Here is a 24,589-nt window from a genome sequence, read left to right on the forward strand (position 1 = left end):
AATATGCTTTTCATTTTGTTTGGAATCACTGATATCATAACACTGTAAAACCAGCACAATTCATGATATGGCCTTTGGATTGAGACACCCTATTCTACCTTAGGTTGTATAGTAGTACTTGAACTTTTTTAAAGTAATGTTAAAGTCACTCCATTGATTTACTATTTTGGGTCACCTTCAATTTTATCTGTAAACTGACATCAGTCGTCTGATTTACTGTCATTTTAAGACTTAGTTTATGCACTGACTGTGAAACCTTCTAGACAAAATAAAAGGAAAAGGGAAAGTTATTCCAAAATGCTGTAAATAGTGTGTTATGATATTATTTAAAGGTTTATAATTCTATAGGTTTGTAAAACAGCTTGCTTTGTTTCCAATTACCTTTTGGAAAAATTAAATATGCTAGGAGTGTTCTCATGAAAAGGCATGTAAAAAGAATTAACTTTCAATACACATTTTATAAATATATTAGATGCATTTAACATAACTGCACAAAACACGTACAAGTCCCATAAATTATACTCCTTCACAAGTACAAATAAATTTTCACAAGTATTTAAAATTTTAAAAATTGTATGAAAATATGTCTAAAAGCTGCAATGTTTTGCTTAGAAGCAGTAAAACATTGTTTAATGGTGTATAAACTATGAAAATAGCTTGTGCCATACTTTGTATTGTTGTCAATTAAGGCATTTTTAAACATTAGGGTAAAATCTCCCAAAGTCAAAATCTGAACAGGTGATCGTTTTGAAAACAAGTTACTTTCATTCCTTAGATGGTGGAATTTCTTTATTAACTTTTACTGGACTTACTGCTGGAAACTGATGTACCCACAATTAATATTTTTTAGAAAATTATACACCCAGTCTTTGGAGCTTTTATGGTTTTCTTTTGCAAGTTTTTATTTAAAATGTAGTTATTTAACATACATGTTAAAATTGGTTTCCGATGGGAGGCAAGATAGCAGAGAAGTAGGGAGCTCCGTGCATTTCGCTTGCACCCATCTCTCGATACTTGCAAATCGAATCTAACAGCACATAAAAAGATTTTTCCACCATGATCAAGTGGGATTCATTCCTGGATTACAGGGCTGGTTCAATAATTCACAAATTAACAAAAGAAAAGATAAAAATCATATGATCCTGTCGATGGATGCAGAAAAAGCATTGACAAGATACAGCATCCCTTCTTAATAAAGACCCTCGAGAAAGTCGGGATAGAAGAAACTTACTTAAACATCATAAAAGCCATCTATGTGAAGCCCTCAGATAATATCATCCTCAATGGGGAAAATCTGACAGCTTTCTGCCAGAGAATAGAAACATGAAAGGGATGTCCCCTCTCACCACTGCTGTTTAACATCGTGCTGGAAGTCCTAGCATCAGCAATCAGACAACAAAAGAATATACAAGGAATCAGAATTGGCAAAGAGGAAGTCAAACTCTCACTCTTCACAGACAACATGATACTCTACATAGAAAACCCAACAGACTCCACCAGAAGCCTACTAGACTGATCCATGAATTCAGCAAAGTTGGAGGGTACAAAATCAACATACAGAAATCAATTGCATTTTTATACACAAACAATGAAGCAACAGAAAGAGAAATCAAGAAACAGATCCCATTCACAACTGCACACACACACACACACACACACACACACACACACACACAACACCCATAAAATGCCTAGGAATAAGCCTAACCAAAGATATAGGAGATCTGTATGATGAAAACTCTAGAAAACTTATGAAGGAAACTGAAGAAGATGCAAAGAAATGGAAAAACATTCCATGCTCATGGACCAGAAGAATAAATATTGTTAAAATGTCATTACTGCCTAGAGCAATCTACACATTCAATGCAACCCCAATCAAAATTGCACCAGCATTCTTCTCAAAACTAGAACAAACTATCCTCAAATTTGTATGGAACCACAAAAGACCCCAAATAGCCAAAGTAATATTGAAGAAGAAAACCAAAACGGGAGGCATCACCATCCCAGACTTTACCTCTACTACAAAGCTGTAATCATCAAGACAGTACGGTATTGGCACAAACAGACACATAGACCAATGGAATAGAATAGAGAACTCAGAATTGGACCCACAAACGTATGGCCAACTAATCTCTGACCAAGCGGGAAAGAGTGTCCAATGGAAAAAAGACAGCCTCTTGAACAGATGGTGCTGGGAGAACTGGACAGCAACAAACAGAAGAATGAAACTAGATCATTTTCTCACGTCATACACCAAAATAAACTCCAAATGGATAAAGGACCTGAATGTGAGACAGAAAACCATGAAAACCCTAGAAGGAAAATCAGGAAAAAACCTCCTTGACCTCAACCGCAGCAATTTCTTACTTGACACATCCCCAAAGGCAAGGGAATCAAGAGCAAAAATGAACCACTGGGACCTCATCAAGATTAAAAGCTTCTGCACAGCAAAGAAAACAATCCACAAAACTAATAGGCAACTGATGGAATGGGAAAAGATAGTTGCAAATGACCTATCAGATAAAGGGCTAGTATCCAAAATCTATTAGGAACTCACCAAACTCCACTCCTGAAAAACAAATAATCCAGTGAAGAAACGGGCAGAAGACATGGACAGACACTTCTCCAAAGAGGACATCCAGATGGCCAACAGACACATAAAACGATGCTCAGCGTCCCTCATCATCAGGGAAACACAAATCAAAACCACACTGAGATACCACCTCATGCCGGTCAGAGTGGCTAAAAAGAACAAATCAGGAGACTGTAGATGATGGAGAGGATGTGGAGAATGGGAACCCTCCTACACTGTAGGTGGGAATGTAAGCTGGTGCAACTCCTCTGCAAAAGTGTGGAGGTTCCTCAAAAAATGAACAATAGAACTCCCCTATGATCCAGCAATAGCACTGCTAGGAATTTAACCAAGGGATACAGGAGTGCTGATGCATAGGAGCACATGCACCCCAATGTTCATAGCAGCACTCTCAACAATAGCCTAAACATGGAAAGAACCTAAGTGTCCATCAACTGAGGAATGGATCAAGAAGATGTCGTATATTTATACAATGGAATACTACATGGCAATGAGAAAGAATGAAATCTGGCCATGTGTAGCAACATGGATGGAACTAGAGGGTGTTATGCTGAGCGAAATACGTCAGGCAGAGAAGGACAGACACCATATGTTTGCATGTATAGGAGGATTAGGTGGAACTTAACAGAGGACCATGTGGGAGAAGAAAGGTAAAAATAGTTGGGGAAAGGGAGGAAGGCAAACCATGAGAGACTCTTGAATGTTGAGAACAAACTGAGGGTTGATGGGGGTGGGGAAGAGGGGAAGAGTGGTGATGGGCATGGAGGAGGGCACTTGTGGGGCTGAGCACTGGGTGTTATATGGAAACCAACTTGACAATAAACTATTAAAAAAATAAAGAATTGGGTACAAAAACATGGACCCTGAGGACCCTGACTCAAGGTTCCAACTCAGCAGCCTGCCCACTTACTCTACTGTACCACAAGGGGCTTTTTACCTAAGGTGGGCGTTCCAGACCATGTGTCCAAGCTGCCTTCACCTCCCCTACTTCTTGACTACCCTTCAGATCTGCAGATACCCACACCAGTTCTGCCAAAGGAGATGAACCCAAATAAGGGCCTATCAGGACAGGCTTCATGCTACCTTATGAGAGAGTTCTGAGGTTTAAGGTATTTTAGTGTGATCTATAGCAGGGGATGGTGGGTACAGGCTCTGCAGGAATAATCCTCCGTGGTTATCAAAATCCTTTCCTTCAGGGAATGGCCTGACTGGAAAAAATGTAAAGCAATATCCCCTGCAAAGTGTTAGCCCCAAGATAGAATGATAATAATGAAAATGTAACGAAACTATAACGGTGAAATTTCCAAATATCTATTATTAATCTTATAATGAGAGGCATGGTGAACACATTAGTTGCTTGGGTGCAAAAACAGCCTTGCCACTTAATATTCCATAGATGAATTTATTCAATATCTGTGTGCTTCAGACTCCTCACCTATGAGATGGTAACCGTATCTCTAAGGTTGTTGTGAAAATTAGGTTCTGTGTAAAGACATAAAATGGTACCTGGCATGGATCAAACACCAAATAAATATTAGATGTCAGTAATTTGAAGTTCTAAACAATACTCAGTATATCCAGGATGCATCCCATTTAAGGTATAAACCATATTTTAATCCTAGAGTAACATTTCCTTTATATTATATGGTTGCAGATACTTCAGCTTAAAGTTAAAACCTAATTAATGCTTATTGATTCACATGTGCCCAGCCCCATGCTAAAAACATTTTAGGATTGTTATACTTAATTCTGAAAACTAACTTAAAATAGCGCAATCTTTTCTAAGTCCAAATAAGCATTTTGGGGAGCACGTTCTTAATATGGTCTCATAAAATCTATTACCTGATTTTTTTAAGTTTGTTTGTTTGTCTGTTTGTTTATTGAGAAAGAGGGAGGGAGCACATGAATGGGGCAGGGGCAGAGAGAGGGGAAGAGAGAGAATCTTACAGCACAGAGACCAACGCAGGGTGTGTCTCACAAACTCTGATATCATGACCTGAGCTAAAATTAAGAGTTAGACACTTAATCTACTGATCCACCCAGGAGCCCCATACTGCCTGATTAAATTAATAAAGCTGTATCTGTATATACAAATTTCACTGGGAAATGAGAATCACAATAAATTACAAAGTTTTCACTTAATCCTTATAAATGAACATATCTGGAAGCCATCTTCAGAACTTAAGACAATTTTTTTAAAGAATGCAATGCATTTTTATCACTTATCTCAAGATCATTGCTAGATAAAAGTATCAATACCAAAGGCACTATTATGATAATCATTGCTCCCAGGTTTTTTTTTTTTTTAATGTTTTATTTATTTCTGAGAGAGAGAGAGAAACAGTGTGAGCAGGGGGGGGTCAGAGAGAAAGGGAGACACAGAATCTGAAACATTATCCAGGCTCTGAGCTGGCTGTCAGCACAGAGCCCGACATGGGGCTCAAACCCACGAACTGTGAGATCACGACCTAAACGAAGTCAGACACTTAACAGACTGAGCCACCCAGGCGCCCCGCTCCCAGTTTTAAATAATGAATGAAAGACTATCTGCTAAGGTGTTTAGTAGCATGTATGATTAATATCAAATAAATGATGCCTAGTAACAGACAATGAATTTAATATAACTTAAAGAAAACTCAATGGGGAAATAACCCCTTGAAACCCAGCAGTCATAAGGAAATAAAAGACTGCCATTAGTAAGCAGGTCCCACTAATAAACACCATGATGAAACTAACATAGAATCTCAAGCAACATGTGACAGTAAACAATTCTGCTGTCAGGCAAGTTATTATACAAAGAAAACCTTCAGCTAGTAGTGGGCACCTATGGAATTCATGCTTTGGCAGGGAGCTCCGTGTGCATGTATACCTATGCAAAGGACTATGCATTGTTTCTCCAAAATTATCATTCATCTAATCATTCATCAAATTTGTCATGGCCAAATTAAGGAATTTTAGTCCACAAAAATATTTAAATAATTACTGATTCTGAGCCTTCAAAATTAAATTACAATCTCTTAAACATAAAATAGATAGCACAGTATACATTGCCCATAACTATCATTGAATTCTTTCTGTGCATGTTAGAAACATAAAGATTGAGAGATGCAATTTACTGCAATTATGCTATTTACTATTAACGAAAGTTTAGATAATGTAACATTTATGGATATCTAACACTACGTTTCCTGGACATAATCATATTGAAATAATAGTGAAAGAACATGGTAGGATTCATGTATCTTCAATAAGCATTTGGTGAGTGCCTTATGCGCTTGGTGATGAGAATAAATGTTTGAGTAAGACTATATTCAATGAATGCAGAGGAGGATAGGCAAGGTATGCAAGCAAATGAATCTGAAGGAGGAGGAAAGTGAAGAGCAGTATATATAAGGTAGTAGCTTGAGCAACAGTAGGATGAGGCTAACTTTTATTTTTAAGACAGGGCCAGCCTGCATTTGTTGTGGGCCAAAAGAAGACTACAGGAACAGAGAGAATGAAGATAATAGAGAAATGGCAAAAAAAAAAAAAAAAAACATGAAGTGTGGAGGCCCTAGAGAAGAAAACAGCTGAACAAAAGCAGATGTGGGAACAAAAGTTTTTAAAAGGTAAAGTCTGCAGGTAAAATTTGAAATTATAAGAAAAAGAGTTCACAGAGTTAGTCCTTGATGGTAAATACCTACTCCATGAAATACATACAGTATTGTTCTGAAAATTCAAGGCCAAGAAGAGCTCATGTCTTATTCAGTTTTGTGTTCTCACTGAATAAATGAGAAATTAGAAAGAGAGTTTTAGAATTGTGAAGAGTAATTCAAATTACACTTCTTTCTCTTTTTAGATTTAGTACAGCTTCTCCTAAATTCCTTATTATGATTATTATGATGTTATCTGGAAGGGCATTAATTACATTTTGCAGTTATTTTTTTTAATTTACAATAAGTTCTCAAATTGTGACTAAAGAAATGTTAATACCTCAGATCATGATAGCTCTTTCTTTTTTTAAAGAAATATCTCTACATATGGATCAGCAAAACCATTTAAATAATGGATATTGTGAGACTTTGATCTATGTTCAGAGTAAATTTGATATACTGCTAATAATTAAAATGTGTTCCATATAAATGTCCTTGCCTTGCACACAGTAAACACCAAATAAACACAGGATGAATTGTACTCATTTTTTAACTTTTATTTTTACACGATCTCTTAATTTTTTTGTTTTTTCTTTGAATTTTTATAGCTTCTGGTTTTTAAAACCTAAACTATGTAGAAAGAAATGCAGTTAATTGGTAAACATAAAGCCCAGATTAATGACTCCAAATATCTACTATCAGGATCATGCTAACTAATCAAGCTAGTATAATATTTATTGAACATCTAATCTAATGTATATGATTATTCACATGATAAACCTTTGTTACAGGAGTTTTTTCCAAGTCTAATAATTTGTTATGCCTTCAGTTTTTGATTTTTCATACTTCTTGGAATTCAAAAAAAATCATAAATATTGAAAGAAAATATTTTCGTTCTAGTTATTAAAATTATATTTTCTTATTTTATTTCAAAATGTACATATATTTGTGTTATACTTAATCATCTTTTGTATTTTTTCTCCAGCAATTTCCCCAGGTTGTACCTTCGCATTAGTAGTTCAGTATCTAAATTCCTATCCTTCTTCTACTGAGCAAATACCTTCTGCTAACTGATCTTAGCAAATTGGTTTTATGCCTTTTAAAAGTGTGAAACCAAGGGGAGGAAAAATCCCTCCATCCCAGTGCCATCCTGAAAATTGCATTGCCTCCCTAAAAAATCATTTGCCTCAAATTGCTGAACAAATTTTATGTGGCAATAGAAATTTACTTGAGTTTTTTTTCTTGATATTCTGAAGGCTACATGTTTTTTAAAATGTAAAACTCTCTGAAATCTTTTCATAAGTTTAGGAATGCCAACAAATGGTCCTTTTAAATATTTTGTAGAGTACTGCTGATTGCTTCAGGCCATCTATCTGTCACCAGGAGGATCACAGAAACTAATTTAACAATTGGTTTCTTTTCTGTTTTTGGATTCAATGCTCAGCAGCAAGTGTGCACATTACTCCATCATTTCTCTTAAGCAACTGCCCACTATTCTGTAAAATCTCAGAGATGAGAAGATAATTTTAATTGTGCACACTGGAATTTTTGTGATTCCAGTTAGTGTTTTTGTGTTTAACAGCTGCAAATTCTCTTTTTCCCTTATTTCAAAACGACTCCTAGGTCTTCTATTTGATTTTTACTTTTAGTATTTTCTGCTGAGGCAGAAACAATATGATCAACAGCAGTGTGGCTTTTCTGAGTTTATCTAATGATAGAAAAAATAAGAATGTGAATCCTTTAGGGCAGTTCAATAGCATTTCCTGTTGATGACAGATCTTTTGATCAGAAGAAGAATAGTATCTTAAGATAAAGAACAAATAAGCACAAGGAATAAAGGAGATAATAGCATACCTCCATACTTAAATGTACTAAATGGTCTGAAAAGCTTGTAAATGCCTTTAAGCTCTTTGGGATTGAACTCCTCTTTAGGATTTTCCTTCCTTTTCTTTCATTTTCCTAAAACATATTTACAATTCTTTTTATTGCTAATGTTTCTATGACTTAATGGTATTGAGTTTATGAACTCAATTTTTAATCTAGGTATCAAAATATATACTAGAATGGGAAGAAACATTATTTTTTAAAACTATTGTTTTTAAAGCATGATAATTACACTACTTCATTATTGTTGTTGCTTTGAAGTTTTTAGTTAAATTCCAATTAGTTAACAAATAATGTTATTAATATTAGTTTCAGGTGTACAGTATGGTGATTCAACACTTCCAAATAACACCCACCAATGCTCATCACTACAAGAGTACTCCTTAACTTCCATCAGCTTTTTACCCATCCCCCAACCCACTTCCACTCCAGTAAACATCAGTTTGATCTCTGTAGTTGAGTCTGTTTCTTGATTTGCCTCCTTCTCTTTTTTCCTCCCCTTTTGTTCATTTGTTTCTTAAATTCCTCATTATGCTTTATTTTAAACTAGACTCCAAAAGAGTTATCTAAGAAAGTTCTTTTAAATATATTGAAAAGATACAGGAAATGTCTTTTCAGCTTTAAATTATTTATTCTTATAATAACTTTGGTATCTGGTTATTTTAGGTAGTTGTTAATTTATTGAATTGGAATAGAATTTTATGATAGCTAGAAGAATTAACTTTATAATTTACTTTAGTTACAGATAGGGCATTTTATTTAGTGGTACTTACAATTTGATTCAATGGTGAAATTCAAACATAATGTATAGTGCATCATCTTCCATTATAAAATGTTCTTTTTCAGTATATATCATCTTATAATGGGTTGTAAAAAATAAATGTATCTTCCTTAATTTTTTTGTGCTAAGAAGTTTTCACTTTGTGGAATAGCTGCCCATTTATAAATGATGTATAAAATGAAAAATACTTGCTCATGTTTCAGAAGTGCTTAAATAAGTATCGGTTTAGTGTGCATGCCTTTATCTCAAGCATTGTTACACATTTTGAAAGGAGCAAGGCAAACGTAGCAAAATCCAGTGAGTCAATTGATAATTTAGATTAAAATTAAAAAAACAAATTAAAAACAATCATCACAAAATTTTCAAGCACATACAAGTTTGGCTTCCTCATCAAAATTAGTAAAAGAGAACTTATATAGTTTTATTGATATTGTTAGGTCAAGGACAAAACAAACTTATATAAAGGTATTGTAAGAACACTTGCTGGAGCACCTGGGTGGCTCCAACGATAAAGCGACTGCCTTCAGCTCACGTCATGATCTCATGGTTTGTGAATTTGAGTCTCACATCGAGTTCTTTGCTGACAGTTCAGAGTCTAGAATCTGCTTTAGATTCTGTGTCTCCCTCTCTGTCTCTCTGCCCCTCTGTTGCTGTGTTGTTCTCTCTCTCTCTCTCAAAAATAAGTAAATAAAATTTAAAAAACAAACAAACACTTGCTGAGAGCTCATTCTGTGTTATGATATATCTTAAAGCTACGTATCTGGTATTTTTCAATTCTGGTATCTCTAAAGCATTATTTTATTAGAGCATCATGCAGTAGGACAAATGGTTAATTTAATTAAATAAAATTTCACTTCTTTATGTTGGGACAAGTGGGTGGCTCAGTTGGTTGAGCATTCAATTCTTGATCAGGTCAAGATATCAAAATTCTTGAGCCTGCTTGGGATTCCCTCTCCCCCTCTCTCTTCCCCTCCTTTGCTCATTCTCTCCCTCCTCCCACCCTCCCTCTCTCTCTCTCTCCACCCAAATACACATTTTTTTAATATATTTTTTTATTTATTTCTAGGAGAGAGAGAGAGAGAGAGAGAGACAGCGTGAGCAGGGGAGGGTCAGAGAGAGAGGGAGACACAGGCTCCGAAACAGGCTCCAGGCTCTGAGCTGGCAGCCAGCACAGAGCCCGACGCGGGGCTCGAACCCACGAACCGCGAGACCATGACCCAAGCGAAAGTCGGATGCTCAACCGACTAAGCCACCCAGGCGCCCCAAATAAATAAACATTTTAAAGAATCCACTTGTTTATATTATACAAATTAGTTTATAAAATAAATAGTATGACCAGACCTGAGTCTTTAAAAGATTATTCCATCATAATGGCTGACATATTGGAGAAGAGAGGGAAAGAAACAAAACTGGAGATGTCATTCTACCGAAAGATGTCCTGACCCAGTGTTGGGTGAGTAAGATTTAGAAGGCTGGGTTGAATGTGAGAGGATTCATTAGCCAGAATCTTTTCTTTGCTTGAAGCCTTTTCTGCTTTACCCATGTAGAACTGTCTTCACTTTTCACACCCCCTCTGGATCTTTCGTATTGAAGGGGAAACAAAATGATGTTACTTATATAAATATTTCTTGCATTTCACAATGCGCGTTTTACTTCCTAGAAAATTGAGCAACGCCTCAAAGCATTTGTAATTGACTTCTTGCTGCTATTTGTTTCTTGGTTTCAGTTAGTATGTAAAGTGAATAAGAAAAAAAAATCAACTTAATAGAGTTAAATTTGGGATAGGTAGTAATGTAAGGTTAAGAAATGCTTTAAAAACATATAAAAATGTTCAAAATATGGAGAATAGACATTCTAAAACACTGTTGGTGGGAGTGCTAACTGGAATCATCCCTGTGGAGATCAACTTGGCAGTAAAACTAAAATTTTAAATGCACATTCTCAATTACCTGAGAACTTTACTTCTAGATCTACTTACACTTATGTAAAAATGAATATATAAGAATTTTTATTCCATATTTGTCTTTGCATATAAAAATAAATTGATAAGTGATTTTAAGAGCATTATGTATATAAATTATGCTATATCTTTATCATGAAGTAGTCTGCAGTATTCAAAAATTATATACCTTTTTGAATTGTTATGTAGACACCCAAAATTATTTTAAGAATAAAAAATATACAAGTTTTTGGAAGGATGCATGTACAAAACCCAGTTGATGATGGCTTCTAGTTCTGCACTTCTACTCCTGAATCACATACCTAGAAGAAATTTTAGAGCTGAGATTCAGCTTTAATTATATTCTTTTTATACTGCTCATTGTCAATTCAGTAATGTTAGGATAAAAAAGAGATGATGACAATACTATTCACTTGATCAAGATTCTGACTTGTGAGAGCTGGCCACCAGGCTGACAACACCCCAACAGAACAGATCATTTGTACCCTCACAAAAAGTATGTTAGGATTATATTTAAAGTCATTCTTAGCATTGCACTCTTTACCAATGATGGGCTGGAAAAAATTATAATTATCTTCTGTTACTGGAAAATAATTCCTCTACCAATTATGCCTCTTTAAATTCATCCTTAAAACAGTGTATTATTTTTATCAAGGAGAAAAAAGTTAGATAAGAAGCTATATTTATTTGTTATTTGAGTTTTCTTCTTCATTCGAGAAAACTTGAATTACCCTAATGTGTTTGAAATATAAGGCTACAAGAAACTAACAATTATGTCTTCATATAAAAAAGAAATTGAACTTAAGACCATTTACACAAACATTAACTAAAGACAAACACTTAATCAAACAGAGATTATATTTAGAAAAAATAGTTAATTTGAAAATAAATCAAGATAGTTGTCTTAACTTTTAAATATGTATTGAAGTTCTCATAGGTAAGAGATATCTGATCATGCAGAATATCTAAAGAAAAGAATTAATATGCATTAGAATGAGACACAGTCATTTCTTTCTTCTAAATTAATATTTATAAGCAACTATATATTTTTGAATAAATGGCAATTCAATATTCAATCCAGCAAAATCAACCATGCATTTATATCTAACCCCTATTATTTTATATAACAAACACATGCAGGAAAGATAAAAAGACCTCTTTGCTTCAGATAAAATAGAAACTCAGGCCATTTTTTAAAAGTATCTCATGATATGAATACTTATTTAATCACTTCCTCATAAAACAGTGTAAAATTCCTTTCTATCAGCTCCCTCTCCTGTCTGCTTTGTGCCTTTCTCCACCTTCTTTTTTTTTTTTCATCAATAAGCAGTATAGTCTTAACATACGATTTTTGAAAGAGATTTTTTCTGTGAGATTTGTTTCTTCCAATCTTTGTATTGTATTGAATTTTCTGCAATAGTAAAATAATCAGTAAACATTTGAGGAAGATGTTGGGCTGTATGAATACACAGCATAAAGTGGCACATAATTCACTATATTAAACATAAAATGTGTTTACTTAATAAGCTTTGTTGTCATAGTAGGCAAACAGAATATAATAATTAATATATTTAAACATCATTGTAAGCAATTGCACCTAACGATATGAAGGATATAATCGACTCCTGAGACTGAAACCAATCTTGTTTCCTTCTTATAAAAAAAAAAAAAAAAACACCTGTATAATAGTAGTTAATAGCTTAGAAAAGTTTCTGTATTGCTCAGGGAACCACATAGGGAAGTTGCTGAATCAAGAGAAAATCTGGGTAGTAATAAGTCCACGCTTTTTCATGGCCTCCCCAGATGCTGTGAATGGAATGTCTTGTCTCATGTTTGGAGGAATCTATCCTAGACTTAGCTGTCAACACCAACAATTTTGTTTCTTTCAATTTTTGTCAATATCAAAATCTCATAAGGCACAGGGGCCATTAAATTACAGTGTATCAAAACCCCCCAAAAGATCCTTTAGGTTTATTGATATTAACTCTCTTGCTTAGGAGAATAATAAACTGAAGAAGAGAATTGCCCAAGTCACAGCTAGGTGCAAAACTGGGGCTAACCCTCATATCAAATGCCATCTAATCTTGAAATGCCTCTTGTTTTTGGACAAAATCTCAAAACTTCATGTGTCTCTCAGAATCCTTTACATCTCATTTGATGTATTTTAACTACTTTCTTTGCATTATAGTTTTTTCTTTACATTAATTTTCCTGCTTCCTTCTACACATCCATCTTGTTTCGGCCTGTCTTTCCACCAACTGAAAAGAGTCTTTGCCAATCCATAATTGAAATATCCTCCGAATCTTAGTACTTCTCATTTTGTCTGGGGAATCAGTTTAATTCATCCTCACAAGGACTATTTCTGTTCCTCCAATGTCTTCGGAATGTGTGACCAATATCTCAATAATTATGTTTACTAATACATTTTCTTAACTTTCTTATCAAGTTGTGTCCAAACTGACAATTTTCCACCTGATCTCTGAGATCAAACTTTTCACTTGGTTTGGATTGCCAAAAATATGTGGTATTGTATATACTAATTTTGTAAGAAATGTCTTTCTAGATAAATTATGATAATAAAAAGAAGATATACAGAATAGTTTTTAAATATCCATGGTCTACACATCTTAATATCGTTTTCCACAATTAGGATAGACAGACAACGTAAAGCTTATATCTTACAATACATATTGGAGTGAAAAAACTTTTCTTCCCAGACTTCTTTGATGTTTTTAACACTGTCATTTTTGTCATTGAAAAGTAGATTGTTTTTCTTTTATATTAATATCATCACAACTGCATGACCGTTATTATCCTAATTTTGCATATAAAGAAAGGTTAAGTAACTCTTCTAAAATTAAACAGCTAACAAGTTGTGGACCCAAGGTTAAACCTTAAAATTCAAGCACCAAACACCCTAATCCATACTGCCTTCCCTATGTTAGATATAATAGTGTAATGATCAAAATAATGTTTACTACTCCTCTGCCATCACTATTACTATTAGTTTTATCATCTGGAAGGGACTGTATAAGTAAAGCTGTATTAGCTTTGCAGTTAACCCAACCCCTTAAAATAAGCTTTACCAGCACAATTAATATTCTATACTTAATAATATAAAGAAATCAAGCTTATTTATAATCACAGATAAGAAATGTAACTTTTCACAGCATCTAAGCATGCTACATTCATTTTACCTCAGATGCAACTGAATCATCAGAGACTAGATGGTTCTAAGATACTAAAGTTAGCACTATAATGAGATGTAGAAAAACACAGCATTCATTTAAAATGGTTAGGTGAGTCTTGGAATCAAAGTTACTTCAAAATAACTTAGGCAGTAGGAAGTAAATGCAGCAATTAGAGAACCAGGGCTAGAATAAAATACTCCAAGCTGAAAAGACTCAGTTGGAGAAAACTAACAGCAGTCTCCAAAAGGAGAACATTTTGGATATTTGCATCTTAGCTGTATATAATGCTATCACTGTACATTCACATTGAATTACATTCACCCTATGTGCTTATTTCCTCCATCAACTCATAAACTATTTATTCCTCTTTATATTCTTACTTAACTACAACTGCACACACTAGACCATTTGAGTGAGTGAAACGATATAGAAATTGTTTTAGACTTGAAAGAAATGACTCTTTATTAATGCTACTCACTGAGGTATATACTAACAAGACCACTTTAAAAATGAGAAACAAATATAGTCATAACTTTTTAAACACAATTAATATGATAGATTTTTATAAAATAAGTTCTGGATCACTTAACTTAAATCTTAAAGAACCATTTCTTCTTACCAAGGTCACTATTCCTTGAAAATACTGAAGAATGCCAAATAAGTTGTAGGTAAGTAAATACCCAAAGAAAGTAAAAATTCAAAGGATATTAAGGACCACTTATTCAATGGACTTAGGGAGGGGCGCCTGGGTGGCTTAGTCGGTTGAGGGTCCGACTTTCGCTCAGGTCATGATCTCGCGGTTCGTGGGTTAGAGCCCCGCGTCGGGCTCTGTGCTGACTGCCAGCTCAGAGCCTGGAGCCTGTTTCAGAGTCTGTGATTCCCTCTCTCTCTGACCCTCCCCTGCTCACGCTGTCTCTGTCTCTCTCTCTCTCCTAGAAATAAATAAAAATGTTTAAAAAAAAATGGACTTAGGGAATTTATTTTATATTTTCTGCTGGCAATATGCATAGGGTAAAAAAATCTGATTAGATATTGTTTTATCCATAGTCTTTTACTTCATCTTCACCATATCTGTCACCTTTAAATATTCAGTATTTAAAGGAAACGAGGGCCTTAAAGTATGAAGTCAGTCCATATGGACACACAAAAAATTCTCTTGTCATATGTGACAATGAAAGATTTCAGAGATAATGTATCATAAACCGAACAATGTATAACCATCTTTTCACTTGAGGTGCACTATGCTCATTTTATAGTTTACATTCAATTCTACTGGAGGTTTCTAGATCATGGTCTATACATCTCAATACTGCTTTCCACAATTAGGGCAGCATTGTGCCTCATACAAAAACAGAATGTTTTGGCAGACAGATAACTTAAAACTTATAACCTACAATAGACATTGCAGTGAAAACTAATTTTATTCCCAGACTTAATTCTTTAAATAATTACATCAGACACAGTGATAAGCTAAATACTATTATAGACTCAAAATCCTTTAGTACTATAACAGTAAAACTAGAGTTTTTATACAAGTTGATATTCAAATTCTAAAACTATGAAGAATGGTATCTATTTCTAGAGACTCATTTTCCGCTTTGCATTTTATTAAATTCTCCAAAATCATTACTATCCGATGGAAGCCCATGATTTAAATTTGCTCCAAACTTGTCAGTACACAGGAACATTTTCTCATCCACATTTCTTGTTGACATCCTATTTCATTTCAGTGTGTCATTAAACACGTATTACTGAAAGAACAAAAACAAACAGACACACAAAAAACTGCCAGTCCGGGAGGGGGGAGTTTTATACACAATACTTTATAAATACATAGTGGAGAAAGTCACTAACTTTTCTTTTCTTACTTGAGTTCCCAGGTTACTCAATTGATATTGTTGAAAGCCTCCCATTTAACTGTTGAGTGCACACTAAGTTCGTGTGAAAAAGTTTATATCCAGCAATTACATTATCTAGACCTTCAGTTCATGGTTAAGAGCATGTGGATACAGCTGTTTCCTCTGGGTTAACACATTTCAATTTTAAATTTTCTAATCTTAAAAGACAATGTTTTAGAGGTATACTATATCCTAATCTTGATTTAATAGATATAAAGCTAATTAAGATTTTCATAGCAAAAAAATATATAAACTATAAAAAGGTCTGACCTAGAAATTAGGAAAAAAACAGAGTTCTAATTCTGTCTTTCCCACTAAATTTAATGTTGAACAGGGCACTTCACCTCTTTATATCTCTTTTTGTTACTCTTTTTTGTAGAAATACATATGGGCTCTATAAGGTTCTTCTAACAACAAATGATATTATTCTGCCACTTTTCCTTAAGTGTCCTGATAATTTATTTATCATCAATAACTCATGATATCTGTGGATATTTTTAATGAGATGATTATTTTGACATTAGAAACTCATTCACTAGCTCACATATTGCCATTAGAATAATGGCATTGAAAGAGGGAGAGTACTGAATTATGAAATTTAAAGTTTCAATCCTATTACAAATTATTTGACTTTCAAAGTTCCTATTATAAAATATGCCCAAAATTAGAAAAAAATAATGATCACTAACAAATTGTTTTTATTAATTTCTTAATATAAGAGATGAGATTAGTCTATACCTCTTAGAGAACAATATGAAGGGGAAAGTTTCAAACTAACACAAAAGGCAAGACACAAAATCTAACTAAGATTAAATATGAGAAATTTTCTAATGATTTCAAAATATTTGAGGCACTTAAATTTGTTTAGATACACAGGAAACAATTTCACATTAATGATCATAAAATACCAATAAAAAATTACTTCTAAAAAACAGTCTTTTTTAACTTCCTACTGTCATTCACCTGTATCTTCCATTTACTATTCATCTTAATCACCAGGGATTTCATCTGAGACAATAAAATACAACAGTATCTTAGCAAATACAACTTAATGGAAAACTGAATTCTTATATAAAATTATAATGGGAGCACCTAAGAGGATTAAAATAATATTTACATTTGGTTTATATAATATTTGGTTTAGCTTCAGAAAAGCTATTTAATACTTTTAAATAAGAAATTAAATATTTGAGAAAATAAAGATGAAATTTTATATACATACAAGCAAATTTTTCAACAAATAAATATACCATTTCTCTACTAGTTATTTCATAAATACAAACTCGTGGAGCCAGTGAAATCTTTCTTAAAATACATTTAAAAATATGTTTATGGTTCCAAACACATTAAAACTATAATTACCCTGTTATAATATATTTTTTCTCCCAATATTATGACTATCAGTAGGAAAAGAATTTTAATTCACCTTTCATCACCTAAGTGATCAGAAAAATTTCTCTCCATATGCTATAGTCACTACTGGATCACAATGGGAGATGAAATCATCTTCTTGAGCATTTAACAGCTCTAAGAATGATAAGGAGCAGCCTCTGACCCCAGGCCCATAAAATGTTTATGTATATAATTACACTTATCCTGTTGATGGTCACAAAAGAGTTTTTGATGACTCATAAATAAAACACTTTCATTTTTCTCCTTGCCCAGATATACAATTGCTTAAATTTTGGATAATGTTCAGATTAGTTACTTTAACCCTTAAGCATGGACATATTTTAGAGTAAAGACACAAACTATAAAGGAATGCTTGCCGGAGGGCTCATACAACTATGTTAATACCTAATTTTCTATCAAGACCTCAACTTTTTTTCACATATATAAGTATAGGAAATACTTGGAACCTTGACTAAGATGAGAGAAAATGGGCAAGTCCTGCTGGATCTTTTAAGAGAAATCCACTTGCTAAAAATACATAAAAGTAGTATCTACAAGGAAGCAAGTTATTTAGGTCATTATGGATTTTTAAGGAACTACTGAGAACACCAGAAAAAATCCATATTACAACTGAATTGTCAAATCGATCCAGTGAAACATTTTTGGAATTGTTTAAAAATGACAATGATCACAAGGTATTCCACCTTAAAAAACACATGCAAGAACACCCATACTTTCTAAAACTTCTTGAGAATGACAATTCTTATCCTTTTTTATATTAGAGTAAGAAATGGTGGATTTATTGATTTTTTTGATGTCCAGGAAAAGACAAAACTTTGATTTATTTCCCAGGATTACAGGATTACAGGATTCCCAGAAATAGAAATGGGCTATTTCCAGGGTTCCATTTCTCTATAATAGTGAGAAGAAGATCTTCCATAGTTTGGCTGGCTTTTAAGTCTTATGAGCCAATGTTTCAGAAGACTAGAAAGTCAAAAATACAATTTCTAATACTCTGGAATATGAAATGAAAGACTGGTGTTTTAATTTAAGGGATTGATCTGGATAAAAATGCTCTACATTTGGATTACACATACGTTTATAATAGATAAAACATAAATGAAGTCAAATACAGGGTCTTATATCAGTTCATGGGGTATAATTTAATATTGACAAATAACTTTGATGAGATAATTTAATTGTAAAACCATATCTTCCTAGAAAGTAAATATATAAAATAAAGCAGTTTAAAGCAGTTTAAAAACTCCTCTCATATCTAGTGTATCAATGAAACACCACCAAATTTGTTTTCTTCACACTTAATGAAAATAAGTAACTAAAAATTGTCCAAATGTCTGAGAAAAATATAAACTGATTCTATGCTGCTTATCAGAACTCTTCTAACATTATACATTTGGCTATTAAAAAATCATAAAAAGAAATTAATTGGGCATATGTAGGGAGATGGGACATAGTGCTTATAGTTTTTATTCCTAAATATTATATTAAGGAATTTTATATAGTCATTACTTTTTAAGATATGCCATTCTCTAATGTGGAATTATTGATCACAAATGCTCAAAAAGTAGACCTCAGCAAACATTCTACTGCTTTGAGCTTCCGACCAGCCTCTTTCCTGCTATAAAGTGCTAAGAAGTTCATGTGACATATTAGCACAGCCTTATAACACCAATCTAAGAAAATATGGTGTCAGAAATACACACCTCTTATTTTATGTTTGTATCTTCAGTAATAAAAAAGGGATAAATAAATCTGAGATCTTGAAGTCTGAGTTTTCAGACACCAAATTATGTAAACATATGGACCTGTTTGTTTAAATTAAGATAAAATTTCCAGTCTCTTAACAAAATTTAAGAAAGCATATATTTTAAAAAACAGACAGTTCAAAGACTGTAGCTAATCAAAATATGTGGGGTAAGATTGAGTAAGCAAAAAACGATATTTTAAACATCTTAGCCTCATAAAATCCTAAATTAATTTTTGATGGATGGGGAACCACAAAATGCTACTGTAAAACTTGTTTTAGTCAACGGAACTTAAATGTAGTCAAATAATCTTTACACTATTAAAGCCATCTAGGCAATTTCTTAAATTTCATTAAATGTATCTTTTGTTTTCTCTAGAAGTAGGACAAACTCCAAAATAACTTGGGCAACATAGCATCCCCTTACTTTCTTCATCTGGAGAACCCTCTACCCTTTACTGACACCCTCTGGTCCTTATTACTGAATCAGTTTTGAGATTAAACCACACTCTAACCTCTAATCTAAAGGTGGTAAAGGTCTTCTAACCTGTTAAATTAAAAAGACATTTAAAGAAATATATTTTAGCCAAAACTGTTCATTTTATCAAACTACTCAATTGGACCCATACAATTGAAGTAGACGTGCACAAGCAACTAATTTTTAATCATTTTGTTAAATAAATGTAGCCTGTGTGTGTGTTCACTGTTTGATTTTAATCTTCCTAACCTAATAAAGATTTCAGACCACTTAATAGTTTAAGGGTTGCTCTGATAGGAAAACATTAAGGTATTTCAGCGGTCCATTTAAAAAATCCACAATTGTACTTTCTCAGATCTATTTCTAAACAGACTGTGGTGTACATGTGCCCCACAATTTACAAAGTTTGGCATTTAGTTAATCTAAAAGGGTAAATATTCTTTTGTCCAACTTTGAAAATTCTTTCAACGGCGTATGCAAGGAGAAAATTAAAATTAGCAGTTTTACTCCTCATTTCTTAGTTTTCAGAAGTTTTAAACTTTAGAAAATGTTAAAGGGTCCACCAATCCCTGCACAAAAACCTTGACACTTACATTGTAATAAGCATTTCACTGATTTTCTACTTCAAATATCCTTTAATATCATGTTACCCTACTCCACTTAAGGTATTTTTTAAATTCTATTTCAGTATTTATAGCACATTTCCTTTTTTTGACTTGTAACTTTGTATTTTGTGTTTTGTTTCTCTCACTACACTTGGTTGGTCTTTGTATGTAATATCTTTATTTTTTAAGCATTTGCTTTATGTCACATATTGTTACACAGTCATATTGTTTGGGGAGTTTCTTTTGAGTTGAGTCAGAGGAAACATATACCTGTCAGTCTGAGACTCAATATAACCATCCACATACAACTTATTTGAGTATGAAGTAGGAAAATATGCAAAGAAACCATTGTGAGTTGCTTAAAATTGACCCCAGGCCCTTGGGAGAAAAAAAAAAAAAAGACTTTGTTATTACTAGTTCTTTTATGTTTAGGGTCACGGTATTAATGAATCAAGAGGAACTCCTTCAAGCTTGCTATGATAATCTTAAGTATTTCTGTAGCTCTGTTACAGTTCAATAGTAATCAATTATACCTTCATTTTTTAAATTTGACCCACTATTTATCTGTGTTTTTTTTAATGATGGTCTCCTAATGAACATCTCTTCTTTCATCCTTATTTCCCCAGTTAAAATTGAGATTCAAGGTGTAAGTATGGTATATCTAAATTATTTTATCTTTTCAATCAGAAAAAAATACAAATGGATTAAATATAGGTAAAGCATTTCACATACAACAGTTTAAAAGTTTTCTGCTTCAAATATGCATTTAAATTACCACACTGTATTGTATTTTTCATGCCAAAGAGGTAAGAACATTTTAAAATAAAAGAATTCTAAAATATTTAGTGGATCCTTGTCTTTCCAAAATAAAGTTAGTTAAACAATTTAAAATTTTCAAGACTGTCAGATTAATTCTCAGTTTATTTTACACCATGTTCATATTTATGCAAATTACTATTCTCTTCCACTTGTCAATAAAAAGCTCAATAAGGTTGTCTGAACATATTTTTACTTCTCAAAAATATCTCTCTCAGTCCTACACGACATTTAGAGAACACCACAGCATAACTCAAGACACTGTTTTTCTTTGGTCTCTCTTTATAGAACTTTATAGAACTCCACTTCCAGAGCATCCCTCCTGAATTTTAACAAGTTATTGCACCGCCAGGTGCCCAGTTATTGGGCTGTCTTCTCACAAATACCTTGCTCAGTCATGAGACATGCATTCAGTATCTGAGAACCACATCCTATTTTCTGAGCATTTACGCTCTTTTGCAGAAAAATTCTTACCCTCACCTGGCATTCATTACCTTACCGTTTACTTGCAGGAATTGCTTAGTCTTATTTTGGATCACATTATGAGATACACAAATGGGTTATATTTACTCTTGCTTCAACTTTTCTGACTTAAAATTCCAGCAGAGAAAAACAGCATGTTTGGGGTGGGGGAAAGAAAAAGAAGAAGAAGAAAAAAAAAAAACCTTTACGTTACAGTTTTTAAATTCTGACAACGTGGCAAGAAAAGATGGCTTTGCAGAAGCGAGTGTGTCAAAAATTTTAAGTGCCTGGGAGACGAAGTGCACAATCACAGAAACCAGTCCCTGGCAAAGGAATGCCAGCCACTTACCAATGAGATGCCAGACTGCCCTGTCCTTCCTCTTGACTCTCAATTCCTGTCTGCCATCCTCTGCCCGTCAGCACAGTTCGGATAGAGCAGTTCCTTGAGTCCACTCAGACTGTGGCAGAAGAGAATTGCGGAGTTTTTAATCATTCAGAGGGAATCCTCCGGCTGGCCCTGCTTCTCCCTGAAGAGGGGACCCAGGTAACTCATCCTTTCCGCCCCGAGCTTTAATGGCACTTTGGCTGCCGCCTCCTCGCAGTTCCGCGCCCCCACTCCGGAGTTGGTTATATCGGGAAGTAGGTGCGGCGCCTCCTCAGGCGGGTACGTTTGGGGCTCGCGTGTTTTCCTCCAATGCGTCCGCGCGCCCCGCGCCCCGCGCCTCTGACTGGCTGTGTCCTTCCCGGAGCGGCCCGTCGCCCCTCCCCGCCCTCCCGCGCGCTCGCTGCCGCCCGCGCCCTGCGCCTCACTGCCTCTCGCCGAGAAGGTTCACGTAGCATGTCCCCGGGCTGAAAGGTCTGTTTGCTTCCAGAAGGGCTTTATATGTTTCTCTACTCGTCTCACTAGTCCGCCGCTATTTCCCTTCGCGCCGAGGTGCGGAGGGCTGCCCCTCCCCCCGTGCGGTTCTGCTCCGCAACCTTTCCAACTGTAACATTCAGAGATTACGGAGCGAACGCGTGGGCTGGTGACTGCTCGGGGATCTCCGAGTCCCCTCCTCTGCCCGCCGGCCGCCGTCTGTCGGCCTGCGGATTCCGACTCGGTCGCTCCTAGTCCACACCGCCGAGGCACCGACCGAGACGCGCCCTCAGGCCGGCCGCCAGCGCGCTTCGCACTGTGGAGAACGCGCCTAGGTCCCGCGCTTCTCTTTGTTCGCACGCTTGCGAGTTTTATCTGAGGACGCCTAGGCTCTTTGACGGTTTTTATTTCTCCTCGGTTGTTTTCCCCTCCGCGTCAGTCCTCAATAAGCTAAGGAGACAGTCGGCTTAGCCTCAGACAGCAGCCCCCCCCCCTTTTCTTTTCCTGAAATTTTATATCACAATGAACGTAATTGGAAAAAGAACACAGGTAGTAAATCCACGGTGTGGCAGCTTTAGTGCTATTGTTCTGGGAGCCCCCCCTCGACCTTTCCTCTCTGGATCTCTGAGTCATTCTCTAATTCTCCTGATTTCCTCTGATGCTGAGAGTTTGCTACAGAAATTATATTACGCGTCCTTTGCAATGCATTTGCATAGGTAAAGCGATTAGCACCTGTATGTAATGGAAAAGAAACCCCGCACACTGCACACTGTTTTCTCTTTCTGTGCGTCTGTCTAGGACACTGCGTGAGAGCCTCAGGCCACACCCGCTGTTGGTTGGTGTCCGGCGTGCATATGTGTTTGAGTCCTTCCGGACCCTGCACTGGGGCTGATTCTTCTGCTCACTTAATCCCCCAGTGGGGTCTGACTGGCTCTAATTGGTAAGGAGAGTCCAGTGCCACGCAGCCTGTAGCTGGAAGCCTTCCTGCCACTACGTCTGGGTTGTTTCTCTTGCAGCTTTTCTGGTAATTAAAATTAGTCTTTTTCCTGTTTCTTGGCTTCTCACTCATCCACACATGTTGTACGAACATCCAGCCTCTGCTTTGAATGGCCACCCTCAGGATCTAGGCTCATTTCTTGTTCCACAGCAAAGACAAATTTGTGTATTCACATTTAATGCTTCTCTACCCTTCCATACTTTTTATTTTCTTTTTCCCGCTTTCCAGTAATTAGGTTATTTTCTTTATGTGTTAACTGAGGAATTGTTGCCAAGATTTGACTTCTCTGGGCTTTTTCTCTGCTTCACTAGCTCTACTCTTGTGTCAGGCTGTTGGTTCACAGAGAGAATTACCAGGACTTTTATAACCTCTTTAAATATATCACAAGATAGATTCAAAGTCTAAAAGCTTAAAGCATTTTTTTATTGTGCAATGAAGTTTTTGCCTTTAAATGGTTGTTATAATTGAGCACATCAACCTTAATAGGAGTAGAGAAGGCGAGCTTGCTTATTTATAGTTTTCTTTACTTCCCTTGAACACCTTTATATTGCAAGTGATTTGATAATTTTGGCATTTGTGTCACCGCCTCATATATTTAATATATTTTCTTTCAACTATCATTTCAGAAAAAAATTAAGTTGCCTTATTAAATTTCTTTTAAAAAGTAATAAAAAAATGTAGGTCAGTCAAATCAAGACATAGAGCAACGTGATAGATAGTTGGAGACATAGGAAGCCAGGAATGAGGCTTAGGCAGAAAAACTCATTTATATTTTGTTAAAAATGGCCTTAAGTTTACCATTAAGATAGTAGCCAACGTAAAGAAGGAAACACGATCAGTCACATGATTCATGGTACCCTCCCACAACATGAGGAAGGAAACGTATGTTTCGAACGATATAGGTGTATTAATCATTTAAATAAAATAATATAAAGACTTATGATGTTCTGACATTTTACAAAAAAGATAGTTATTGGCATAATTAGGTATGAAGATATTTGTGTAACAAATATTGATATTAGTAAGGCGTGTTTTCTTTTGAGGTTATCTGATCATTTAGAGGGAGGGAAAAGAGATGTTGAATCTGGTTAATTAGGAGTAGTAAGGTCTATTTCTGTCAGTTCCAATTTCGAATATTAATTTCAAGTCATGAGGTAGGGGTGACTATGTTACATGCATATATTGCAGCAAGACTCGGAATGAGTGACTATATTTATTTTCATTTATTTTATAATTTAAAATATTTCATTATATAATATGCAACTATAAAATCAATATT

At 34.8% G+C, this 24,589-nt stretch overlaps 2 long non-coding RNA genes across 4 annotated transcripts in view; one reads left to right on the forward strand and one right to left on the reverse strand.

The window, feature by feature from the left end:
- The window catches only part of LOC144217996 (uncharacterized), a 77,106-nt gene extending 54,982 nt beyond the window's left edge, over nucleotides 1-22,124 (reverse strand). Inside the window, exons 1-3 of one of the 3 annotated variants that reach the window (XR_013331015.1) lie at nucleotides 21,807-22,124; nucleotides 16,903-16,947; nucleotides 11,748-11,815 (exon numbers count right to left, since the gene is read on the reverse strand). This is a non-coding gene — a long non-coding RNA (uncharacterized LOC144217996). Of the gene's footprint in view, nucleotides 1-11,747; nucleotides 11,816-15,691; nucleotides 15,793-16,902; nucleotides 16,948-21,806 lie in introns of those variants that run through there. The other 2 variants (XR_013331016.1, XR_013331014.1) reach the window with 2 other exon arrangements.
- A 140-nt stretch (nucleotides 22,125-22,264) lies between these two features.
- The window catches only part of LOC144217997 (uncharacterized), a 7,066-nt gene continuing 4,741 nt past the window's right edge, over nucleotides 22,265-24,589 (forward strand). The window contains exon 1 of the long non-coding RNA XR_013331017.1: nucleotides 22,265-22,313. This is a non-coding gene — a long non-coding RNA (uncharacterized LOC144217997). The remainder of the gene's footprint in view (nucleotides 22,314-24,589) is intronic.

Source organism: Crocuta crocuta, unplaced genomic scaffold, assembly GCF_008692635.1.
Source record: "Crocuta crocuta isolate KB4526 unplaced genomic scaffold, BGI_CrCroc_1.0 scaffold300, whole genome shotgun sequence".
Taxonomy (NCBI): Eukaryota; Metazoa; Chordata; class Mammalia; order Carnivora; family Hyaenidae; genus Crocuta; species Crocuta crocuta.